The 12,594-nt window shown below is 43.7% G+C and overlaps 1 pseudogene; it reads left to right on the top strand.

Annotated features, from left to right (window-relative positions):
* The first annotated feature begins 5,205 nt into the window (after positions 1–5,205).
* LOC124022416 lies at positions 5,206–6,998 on the top strand (annotated as a pseudogene).
* Positions 6,999–12,594: the final 5,596 nt, after the last annotated feature.

The raw sequence follows: 12,594 nt of genomic DNA, 5'->3' as shown, positions 1-12,594 counted from the left end.
GCTGTTAGTCTGAAACAGCCTCTCCCCTTGACTTCTGGGCTATGTTAGTCTGAAACAGCCCCTCCCCTTGACTTCTGGGCTATTAGTCTGAAACAGCCCCTCCCCTTGACTTCTGGGCTGTTAGTCTGAAACAGCCTCCCCTTGACTTCTGGGCTACGTTAGTCTGAAACAGCCTCTCCCCTTGACTTCTGGGCTATGTTAGTCTGAAACAGCCCTCCCCTTGACTTCTGGGCTGTTAGTCTGAAACAGCCTCTCCCCTTGACTTCTGGGCTGTTAGTCTGAAACAGCCTCTCCCCTTGACTTCTGGGCTGTTAGTCTGAAACAGCCTCTCCCCTTGACTTCTGGGCTACGTTAGTCTGAAACAGCCCTCCCCTTGACTTCTGGGCTGTTAGTCTGAAACAGCCTCTCCCCTTGACTTCTGGGCTGTTAGTCTGAAACAGCCTCTCCCCTTGACTTCTGGGCTGTTAGTCTGAAACAGCCTCTCCCCTTGACTTCTGGGCTGTTAGTCTGAAACAGCCCCTCCCCTTGACTTCTGGGCTGTTAGTCTGAAACAGCCTCTCCCCTTGACTTCTGGGCTGTTAGTCTGAAACAGCCTCTCCCCTTGACTTCTGGGCTACATTAGTCTGAAACAGCCCCTCCCTTGACTTGGGCTGGGCTGAAACAGCCTCTCCCTTGACTGTTGAAACAGCCTCTCCCCTTGACTTCTGGGCTGTTAGTCTGAAACAGCCTCTCCCCTTGACTTCTGGGCTGTTAGTCTGAAACAGCCTCTCCCCTTGACTTCTGGGCTGTTAGTCTGAAACAGCCTCTCCCCTTGACTTCTGGGCTACATTAGTCTGAAACAGCCTCTCCCCTTGACTTCTGGGCTACATTAGTCTGAAACAGCCTCTCCCCTTGACTTCTGGGCTACATTAGTCTGAAACAGCCTCTCCCCTTGACTTCTGGGCTGTTAGTCTGAAACAGCCTCTCCCCTTGACTTCTGGGGGTCTGAAACAGCCTCTCCTGTTGAGTCTGAAACAGCCTCTCCCCTTGACTTCTGGGCTACGTTAGTCTGAAACAGCCTCTCCCCTTGACTTCTGGGCTCTGAAACAGTTGAGTCTGAAACAGCCTCTCCCCTTGACTTCTGGGCTGTTAGTCTGAAACAGCCTCTGAAACAGCCCCCCTTGACTTCTGGGCTGTTAGTCTGAAACAGCCCCTCCCCTTGACTTCTGGGCTGTTAGTCTGAAACAGCCTCTCCCCTTGACTTCTGGGGTCTGAAACAGCCTCTCCCCTTGACTTCTGGGCTGTTAGTCTGAAACAGCCTCTCCCCCTTGACTGAAACAGCCTCTCCCCTTGACTTCTAGGGTTAGTCTGAAACAGCCTCTCCCTGACTTCTGGGCTGTTAGTCTGAAACAGCCTCTCCCCTTGACTTCTGGGCTACGTTAGTCTGAAACAGCCCTCCCCTTGACTTCTGGGCTGTTAGTCTGAAACAGCCTCCCCTTGACTTCTGGGCTGTTAGTCTGAAACAGCCTCCCCTTGACTTCTGGGCTGTTAGTCTGAAACAGCCTCTCCCCTTGACTTCTGGGCTGTTAGTCTGAAACAGCTGGGCTCTGAAACAGCCTCTCCCCTTGACTTCTGGGCTGTTAGTCTGAAACAGCCTCTCCCCTTGACTTCTGGGCTGTTAGTCTGAAACAGCCTCTCCCCTTGACTTCTGGGCTGTTAGTCTGAAACAGCCTCCCCTTGACTTCTGGGCTGGGCTACTGGGCTGTTAGTCTGAAACAGCCTCTCCCCTTGACTTCTGGGCTGTTAGTCTGAAACAGCCTCTCCCCTTGACTTCTGGGCTGTTAGTCTGAAACAGCCTCTCCCTTGACTTCTGGGCTGTTAGTCTGAAACAGCTGACTTCTGGGCTGTTAGTCTTGACTTCTGGGCTGTTAGTCTGAAACAGCCTCTCCCTTGACTTCTGGGTTAGTCTGAAACAGCCCCTCCCCTTGATGTTAGTCTGAAACAGCCCTCCCCTTGACTTCTGGGCTACATTAGTCTGAAACAGCCTCTCCCCTTGACTTCTGGGCTACGTTAGTCTGAAACAGCCTCTCCCCTTGACTTCTGGGCTGTTAGTCTGAAACAGCCTCTCCCCTTGACTTCTGGGCTACGTTAGTCTGTCTGGGCTGTTAGTCTGAAACAGCCTCTCCCCTTGACTTCTGGGCTGTTAGTCTGAAACAGCCTCTCCCCTTGACTTCTGGGCTACATTGGTCTGAAACAGACTTCTTCTGAAACAGCCCTCCCCTTGACTTCTGGGCTGTTAGTCTGAAACAGCCTCTCCCCTTGACTTCTGGGCTGTTAGTCTGAAACAGCCTCTCCCCTTGACTTCTGGGCTGTTAGTCTGAAACAGCCTCTCCCCTTGACTTCTGGGCTACATTAGTCTGAAACAGCCTCTCCCCTTGACTTCTGGGCTGTTAGTCTGAAACAGCCTCTCCCCTTGACTTCTGGGCTGTTAGTCTGAAACAGCCTCTCCCCTTGACTTCTGGGCTGTTAGTCTGAAACAGCCTCTCCCCTCTGGCTACATTAGTCTGGGCTGACTTCTGGGCTGTTAGTCTGAAACAGCCTCTCCCCTTGACTTCTGGGCTACATTAGTCTGAAACAGCCTCTCCCCTTGACTTCTGGGCTGTTAGTCTGAAACAGCCTCTCCCCTTGACTTCTGGGCTGTTAGTCTGAAACAGCCTCTCCCCTTGACTTCTGGGCTGTTAGTCTGAAACAGCCTCTCCCCTTGACTTCTGGGCTATGTTAGTCTGAAACAGCCCCTCCCCTTGACTTCTGGGCTGTTAGTCTGAAACAGCCTCTCCCCTTGACTTCTGGGCTGTTAGTCTGAAACAGCCCCTCCCCTTGACTTCTGGGCTGTTAGAAAACAGGTGCCTTGATTAGGGATGTACAGTAGGGTAATAGGGTGCCATTAGGGATGTACAGTAGGGTAATAGGGTGCCATTAGGGATGTACAGTAGGGTAATAGGGTGCCATTAGGGATGTACAGTAGGGTAATAGGGTGCCATTAGGGATGTACAGTAGGGTAATAGGGTGCCATTAGGGATGTACAGTAGGGTAATAGGGTGCCATTAGGGATGTACAGTAGGGTAATAGGGTGCCATTAGGGATGTACAGTAGGGGAATAGGGTGCCATTAGGGATGTACAGTAGGGTAATAGGGTGCCATTAGGGATGTACAGTAGGGTAATAGGGTGCCATTAGGGATGTACAGTAGGGTAATAGGGTGCCATTAGGGATGTACAGTAGGGGAACAGGGTATATTATCGTATAATATACTGCAGTGTAGTATCATGTAGTATATTATAGCATAGTGTAGTATAGCATTGTCTAGTATTGTGTAGTGTAGTATCATGTAGTATATTATAGTATAGTGTAGTATAGCATTGTCTAGTGTAGTGTAGTATGATGTAGTATTTTACTGTATAGTGTAGTATAGCAGTGTCTAGTATAGTGTGGTGCAGTGGCATGTGGTATATTATAGTATAGTGTAGTATAGCATTGTCTAGTGTAGTGTAGTATGATGTAGTATTTTACTGTATAGTGTAGTATAGCAGTGTCTAGTATAGTGTGGTGCAGTGGCATGTGGTATATTATAGTATAGTGTAGTGTAGTAGCTTGTGGTATATAATAGTATAGTGTAGTGTAGTATCATGTAGTACATTATGGTATAGCATTGTCCAGAATTGTGTAGTGTAGTAGCATGTAGTATATTATAGTATAGTGTAGTATAGCATTGTCTAGCATAGTGTAGTGTAGTAGCTTGTGGTATATTATAGTATAGTGTAGTGTAGAATCATGTAGTATATTATAGTATGGTGTAGTATAGTGTAGTGTTGTAGCATGTAGTATATTATAGTATAGTGTAGTATAGTATTGTCCAGTATAGTGTAATGTAGTAGCATGTAGTATATTATAGTATAGTGTAGGTTCGTATCATGTAGAATATTATGGTATAGTGTAGTGTAGTATCATGTATATTGTGGTATAGTGTAGTGTAGTATCATGTATATTGTGGTGTAGTATTGTGTAGTGTAGTAGCATGTTGTATATTATAGTGTGGTGTGGTGTCAAGCAGTGTAGTATAGTACAGTATATTGTAGTAGTGTGTAGTATATTATAGTGTGGTGTGGTGTCAAGCAGTGTAGTATAGTACAGTATATTGTAGTAGTGTGTAGTATATTATAGTGTAGTGTAGAGTATTATATTATAGTGTAGAGCAGTGTGGTGTAGTATAGTTTAGTGTAGTGTTGTATCATGTAGTATATTACAGTATAGTATATTGTAGTGTAGTATCATGTAGTATATTATAGTGTAGTGTAGAGTATTATATTATAGTGTAGAGCAGTGTGGTGTAGTATAGTATAGTGTAGTGTAGAGTAGTGTACTATATTATAGTATAGAGTAGTGTAGTATAGTGTAGTGTTGTATATTATAGTATATTATAGTATAGAGCAGTGTGATGTAGTATATTACAGTGTAGTGTAGCATATTATAGTATAGTGTAGAGCAGTGTGGTGTAGTATAGTTTAGTACAGTACTGTATAGTGAAGTGTAGAGCAGTGTAGTAAAGTGTAGTGTAGTATCGTGTAGTATATTATAGTATAAGATTTCACATTTATTGATCTGAGGCAAAGGGGTATAATTCATGTTTTTGTGCTCTAATGTGAAACAGTCCCCTCTGATCAGATAACCCTTCGTGGAATGTCACCTGTCCATTATATGTGCATTCGATCTACTTGTGCCTAAAGTATCTTAGCCTCTTAAGTATTTGTAACAAAGTCAATACTCATCAAAACGTCATAAAGTATTGCTGAATAAAGTGAGGAAAAGAGAAACCCTCATCCCAGAAGAGAGCGAGAGAGAGGGGATAAACTGGGAGGAGGGGTGCGGGTTGAATGGCCTGTCTGGCCAGCCTCTCTTGCCCTCTCTGCCTCTCTCCGGAAGCCCGACAGGCGGTGGGAATTGTAGTGGTTTTATAAAGGACAACATTGTTTTCTCTTATAATAGGAGCATATGTGAGAATCATATTTTCGCCGGCACAACTTCTGTTGGGTGAAGGCATTGGATAATAGTATAGTTTTTAATTGTTTTGTGCGGGGGGTAGGTAATTACAGAAATATATTGCCCGACTTTTAAATTAAACTTCAAGATCCATAATGCATTGCCTCTACGCGCTCGCTGTCACTGCGGACGTGACGATCAGATAAGATTGGAAATGATTCTGGACCGTGAATATTCTCTGGAGGTAAAACCATATTTACTTAGCATGAAAAGCGTTACATTATAACTTTAGACGCGCATTTATTTCGTTTGAACGCGGCCCCATCCTGGAGTGACGATATTGTGCGAGATTCGAGGAGAAAAGAGCGTTTCCAACTCGGTCCGTTTCTGCTGCCTGTTGCTCAGCTGCGTCTGAAGAAAACCAGCATCGATAAGCGTCGGATTTGTCTCCACCTGAAAAATGCCACGGGATCACAAGAAGTCTCTCATTCAGAGAATAGCCAGCCAAGCCAATATCACATTTAAAGATTTCAATGCATCCGCAATTGGGGACAACAAAGTATTATCGGACAACCGGGGGGATCTAATCACCCTGCTGACGGAAGTCAGGACTGCAGACCTGAAGATGAAACCGAACGGCTCCCATTCCGAACACAACCCACCTGTCACGTACATGCACATCTGCGAGACGGAGTCGTTCAGTATGGGGTGTTTCTACTGAACAGCGGGGCTTCCATCCCGCTCCACGACCACCCCGGTATGAACGGGATGCTCAAGGTTCTATACGGGAAAGTCAGTATCAGGTGTTTTGACCTGTTGGATAAACCTTCGGACCAGGTGCAGAGTGAGACCCAGTTCGACCCTCCGCTGCTGCCGTTCCAGAAGGACTCTCTGCGGCGGGCTGTGCTCCGGTCGACCATGTGGTTCACCCATGACAGTAGTCCGTGTATCTTAACCCCGCAGAGGAGAACCTGCATCAGATCGACACGGTGGATGGACCGGCTGCTTTCCTCGACATCCTGGCACCTCCGTATGACCCTGAAGATGGGAGGGACTGTCATTATTATAAAGTCCTACAGACTGTTCCCGACGCAGACAGTAAGTTAGAGGCGCAGCAGCCGTGGGAGGAAGAGACGTGGTTACTAGAGATAGGCCAGCCTGATGGCTTCTGGTGTGAGGGTGAACCATACCCCGGGCCCAAGGTTTCCTTCTAATGTCGGTGTTGTAAAGGCAGGGATACCTGTGACCAAATAGGGGCGGCTGGAGGACTTTCAAAAGACTGAATCACTGTGACTGGGACATGAGATGGATCAGGTGAATGAACTGCAGGTGGATAATGTCTCTGGGCTGGAGGACTTTCAAAAGACTGAATCACTGTGACTGGGACATGAGATGGAGCAGGTGAATGAACTGCAGGTGGATAATGTCTCTGGGACATGAGATGGAGCAGGTGGATAATGTCTCTGGGACATGAGTTGGAGCAGGTGAATGAACTGCAGGTGGATAATGTCTCTGGGACATGAGATGGAGCAGGTGGATAATGTCTCTGGGACATGAGATGGAGCAGGTGGATAATGTCTCTGGGACATGAGATGGAGCAGGTGGATAATGTCTCTGGGACATGAGGGAGCAGGTGGATAATGTCTCTGGGACATGAGTTGGAGCAGGTGAATGAACTGCAGGTGGATAATGTCTCTGGGACATGAGATGGAGCAGGTGGATAATGTCTCTGGGACATGAGATGGAGCAGGTGGATAATGTCTCCGGGACATGAGTTGGAGCAGGTGAATGAACTGCAGGTGGATAATGTCTCTGGGACAGAGGCCTTTTGTTTAAGTGTTGAACTTTCTCCTGTAAACTTCCAGATAAGATGTCTTCATCCTGAACAGACTCAGAAACTTCCTATGCTCTGAACACCATTTGTTTGTAACTGAAAATATGATATGCCTTGTGTGAATATTGAATGTAAACTTTGAAAGCATTTATCATGTCTAGTTTCCATGTGCACACTACATTTTCTATCTTTCATTGATTTATTCCAAACAAATGTGTGTATGTGTAAACACTAACTTTGTGTATAATTGAAAGCTTTTATTTTGGGACAGCTGAAAGTTCTACCTATAGCCTTACTGCATATACAGAGCCTTCGGAAAGTATTCAGACCCCTTGACTTTTTTCACATTTTGCTACATAACAGCTTTATTCTAAAATATATCAAATTGTTTTTCCTCATCAATCTACACACACTACCCCATAATGACATCACAATACCCCATAATGACATCACAATACCCCATAATGACATCACAATACCCCATAATGACAATATCATAATGACATCACAATACTCCATAATGACATCACAATACTCCATAATGACATCACAATACCCCATAATGACATCACACTACCCCATAATGACATCACAATACCCCATAATGACATCACAATACCCCACAATGACATCACAATACCCCACAATGACATCACAATACTCCATAATGACATCACAATACGCCATAATGACATCACAATACCCCATAATGACAAAGCAAAAAAGGTTTTTAGAAAGTTTTGCTAATTTATTACAAATTTTTAAAAATACAATTTCACATTTACATAAGAATTCAGAGACTTGTCCCGAAGCCATTCCTGTGTTGTCTTGTCTGTGTGCTTAAGGTCATTGTCCTGTTGGAGGTGAACCTTCGCCCCAGTCTGAGGTCCTGAGCGCCCTGGAGCAGGTTTTCATCAAAGATCTCTCTGTACTTTGCTCCATTCATCTTTGCCTTGATCCTGACTAGTCTTGCCGGCCCTGCCACTGAAAAACATCCCCACAGCATGATGCTGCCACTACCATGCTTCAATGTAGGGATGGTGCCTGGTTTCCTCCAGACCTGATGCTGCCACTACCATGCTTCAATGTAGGGATGGTGCCTGGTTTCCTCCAGACCTGATGCTGCCACTACCATGCTTCAATGTAGGGATGGTGCCTGGTTTCCTCCAGACCTGATGCTGCCACTACCATGCTTCAATGTAGGGATGGTGCCTGGTTTCCTCCAGACCTGATGCTGCCACTACCATGCTTCAATGTAGGGATGGTGCCTGGTTTCCTCCAGACCTGATGCTGCCACTACCATGCTTCAATGTAGGGATGGTGCCTGGTTTCCTCCAGACCTGATGCTGCCACTACCATGCTTCAATGTAGGGATGGTGCCTGGTTTCCTCCAGACCTGATGCTGCCACTACCATGCTTCAATGTAGGGATGGTGCCTGGTTTCCTCCAGACCTGATGCTGCCACTACCATGCTTCAATGTAGGGATGGTGCCTGGTTTCCTCCAGACCTGATGCTGCCACTACCATGCTTCAATGTAGGGATGGTGCCTGGTTTCCTCCAGACCTGATGCTGCCACTACCATGCTTCAATGTAGGGATGGTGCCTGGTTTCCTCCAGACGTGATGCTTGGCATTCAGGCCAAAGATTTCAATCTTGGTTTCATCAGACCAGAGAATCTTGTTTCTCATGGTCTGAGAATCTTTAGGTGCCTTTTGGCTAACTCCAAGTGGGCTGTCATGTGCCTTTTACTGAGGAGTGGCTTCCATCTGTCCACTCTACTATAAATGCCTGATTGGTGGAATGCTGCAGAGATGGTTGTCCTTCTGGAAGGTTCTCCCATCTCCACAGAGGAACTCTAGGGCTCTGTCAGTGACCATCGGGCAGTGGTGTAAAGTGCTTAAATAAAAATACTTTAAAATACAACTTAAGTCGTTTTTGGGGCTATTTGTACTTTACTATTTATATTTTTGACTTTTACTTCACTAAATTCCTGAAGAAAAACATTTACATTTGACTTCATACATTTTCCCTGACACCCAATAGTACTCGTTACATTTTGAATGCTTAGCAGGACAGAAAATGGTCCAATTCGCACACTTATCAAGAGAACATCCCTGGTCATCCCTACTGCCTCTGATCTGGAGGACTCACTAAACAGAGAACATCCCTGGTCATCCCTACTGCCTCTGATCTGGAGGACTCACTAAACAGAGAACATCCCTGGTCATCCCTACTGCCTCTGATCTGGTGGACTCACTAAACAGAGAACATCCCTGGTCATCCCTACTGCCTCTGATCTGGATGACTCACTAAACAGAGAACATCCCTGGTCATCCCTACTGCCTCTGATCTGGCAGACTCACTAAATACAACTGCTTTGTTTTTAAATGATGTCTGAGTTTTGGAGTGTGACCCTGGCTATCTGTAAATAAATTAAACAAATATTAAAATTGCTCCGTCTGGTTTGCTTATTATAAGTTATTTTTTATTATTCATGCTTTTACTTTTGATACTTAAGTATATTTAAAAACAAATGGTTTTAGACTTTTACTGAAGTAGTATTTTACTGGGTGACTTCCACTTTTACTTGAGTCCTTTTCTATTAAGGTATGTATGACAATGGAGTCCTTTTCTATTAAGTTATGTATGACAATGGAGTCCTTTTCTATTAAGGTATGTATGACAATGGTGTCCTTTTCTATTAAGGTATGTATGACAATGGAGTCCTTTTCTATTAAGGTATGTATGACAATGGAGTCCTTTTCTATTAAGGTATGTATGACAATGGAGTCCTTTTCTATTAAGGTATGTATGACAATGGAGTCCCTTTCTATTAAGGTATGTATGACAATGGAGTCCTTTTCTATTAAGGTGTGTATGACAATGGAGTCCTTTTCTATTAAGGTATGTATGCCAATGGAGTCCTTTTCTATTAAGGTATGTATGACAATGGAGTCCTTTTCTATTAAGGTATGTATGACAATGGAGTTCTTTTCTATTAAGGTATGTATGACAATGGAGTCCTTTTCTATTAAGGTATGTATGACAATGGAGTCCTTTTCTATTAAGGTATGTATGACAATGGAGTCCTTTTCTATTAAGGTATGTATGACAATGGAGTCCTTTTCTATTAAGGTATGTATGACAATGGAGTCCTTTTCTATTAAGGTATGTATGACAATGGAGCCCTTTTCTATTAAGTTATGTATGACAATGGTGTCCTTTTCTATTAAGGTATGTATGACAATGGAGTCCTTTTCTATTAAGGTATGTATGACAATGGAGTCCTTTTCTATTAAGGTATGTATGACAATGGAGTCCTTTTCTATTAAGGTATGTATGACAATGGAGTCCTTTTCTATTAAGGTATGTATGACAATGGAGTCCTTTTCTATTAAGGTATGTATGACAATGGAGTACTTTTTCCACCACTGCCAACGGGTTCTTGGTCACGTCCCTGACCGAGGCCTTTCCTCCCCTGATTGGTCAGTTTAGCCGGGCGGCCAGTTCTAGGAAGAGTCTTGGTGGTTCCAAGCTTCCTCAATTTAAGAATGATGGAGGCCACTGTGTTCTTGGGGACCTTCAATGCTGCAGAATGATGGAGGCCACTGTGTTCTTGGGGACCTTCAATGCTGCAGAATGATGGAGGCCACTGTGTTCTTGGGGACCTTCAAAGCTGCAGAATGATGGAGGCCACTGTGTTCTTGGGGACCTTCAAAGCTGCAGAATGATGGAGGCCACTGTGTTCTTGGGGACCTTCAAAGCTGCAGAATCATGGAGGCCACTGTGTTCTTGGGGACCTTCAAAGCTGTAGAAATGTTTTGGTACCCTTCTACAGATCTGTGCCTCGACACAATCCTGTCTCGGAGCTCTCCGGACAATTCGACCTCATGGCTTGGTTTTTGCTCTGACATGCAGGGTCAACTGTGTGACCTTATATAGACAGGTGTGTGCCTTTTGTAGCAAAGAGTCTTAATACTTATGTAAATAAGGTATTTCTGTTTTTTATTTTTAATACATTTGTAAAAATGTCTAAAAACCTGTTTTCACTTTGTCATTATGGTGTATTGTGTGTAGATTGCTGAGTTTGTATTTTGTATTTAATCTATTTCAGAATAAGGCTGTAACGTAAGAAAAGGAGTTGTCTATCAGGATATACAGCGTAGGCTACTGTATGTTTGTTTTAGAAGGTTTTAGTTACTGAATGTATGTAGAGCAATAAACTATACAAGGTCCTTCATCCAGTAACATCAGTTTCCTCATTGTCATCGTAGCATCAGTTTCCTCATTGTCATCAGTATCCTCATTGTCATCGTATCATCAGTTTCCTCACTGTCATCAGTATCCTCATTGTCATCGTATCATCAGTATCCTCATTGTCATCGTATCATCAGTATCCTCATTGTCATCAGTATCCTCAGTATCCTCATTGTCATCGTATCATCAGTATCCTCATTGTCATCGTATCATCAGTTTCCTCATTGTCATCAGTATCCTCATTGTCATCGTATCATCAGTATCCTCATTGTCATCAGTATCATCAGTATCCTCATTGTCATCACTTTCCTCATTGTCATCGTATCATCAGTATCCTCATTGTAATCAGTATCCTCATTGTCATCGTATCATCAGTATCCTCATTGTCATCAGTATCCTCATTGTCATCGTATCATCAGTATCCTCATTGTCATCACTTTCCTCATTGTCATCGTATCATCAGTATCCTCATTGTCATCGTATCATCATTATCCTCATTGTCATTGTATCATCACTTTCCTCATTGTCATCGTATCATCAGTATCCTCATTGTCATCGTAGCATCAGTATCCTCATTGTCATCAGTATCCTCATTGTCATCGTATCATCATTATCCTCATTGTCATCGTATCATCAGTATCCTCATTGTCATCAGTATCCTCATTGTCATCGTATCATCAGTATCCTCATTGTCATCAGTATCCTGATTGTCATCGTATCATCAGTATCCTCATTGTCATCGTATCATCAGTATCCTCATTGTCATCGTATCATCAGTATCCTCATTGTCATCAGTATCCTCATTGTCATTGTCATCAGTATCCTCATTGTCATTGTATCATCAGTATCCTCATTGTCATCAGTATCATCAGTATCCTCATTGTCATCGTATTATCAGTATCCTCATTGTCATCGTATCATCAGTTTCCTCATTGTCGTCAGTATCCTCATTGTCATCAGTTTCCTCATTGTCATCAGTATACTCATTGTCATCAGTTTCCTCATTGTCATCGTACCATCAGTATCCTCATTGTCATTGTCATCAGTATCCTCATTGTCATCTTGTCATCAGTATCCTCATTGTCATCGTATGATCAGTTTCCTCATTGTCATCAGTATCCTCATTGTCATCGTATTTTTCAGTTTCGTCATTGTCATCGTATCATCAGTTTCCTCATTGTCATCAGTATCCTCATTGTCATCGTATCATCAGTTTCCTCATTGTCATTGTCATCAGTATCCTCATTGTCATTGTATCATCAGTATCCTCATTGTCATCAGTATCCTCATTGTCATTGTATCATCAGTATCCTCATTGTCATCAGTATCCTCATTGTCATCGTATCATCAGTGTCCTCATTGTCATCGTATCATCAGTTTCCTCATTGTCATCAGTATCCTCATTGTCATTGTATCATCAGTATCCTCATTGTCATCGTATCATCAGTATCCTCATTGTCATCGTATCATCAGTATCCTCATTGTCA

Source organism: Oncorhynchus gorbuscha, unplaced genomic scaffold, assembly GCF_021184085.1.
Source record: "Oncorhynchus gorbuscha isolate QuinsamMale2020 ecotype Even-year unplaced genomic scaffold, OgorEven_v1.0 Un_scaffold_1374, whole genome shotgun sequence".
NCBI lineage: Eukaryota > Metazoa > Chordata > Actinopteri > Salmoniformes > Salmonidae > Oncorhynchus > Oncorhynchus gorbuscha.
The sequence above is the reverse complement of the archived record's forward strand: the minus strand, read 5'-3'. Positions and strand labels throughout refer to the sequence as shown.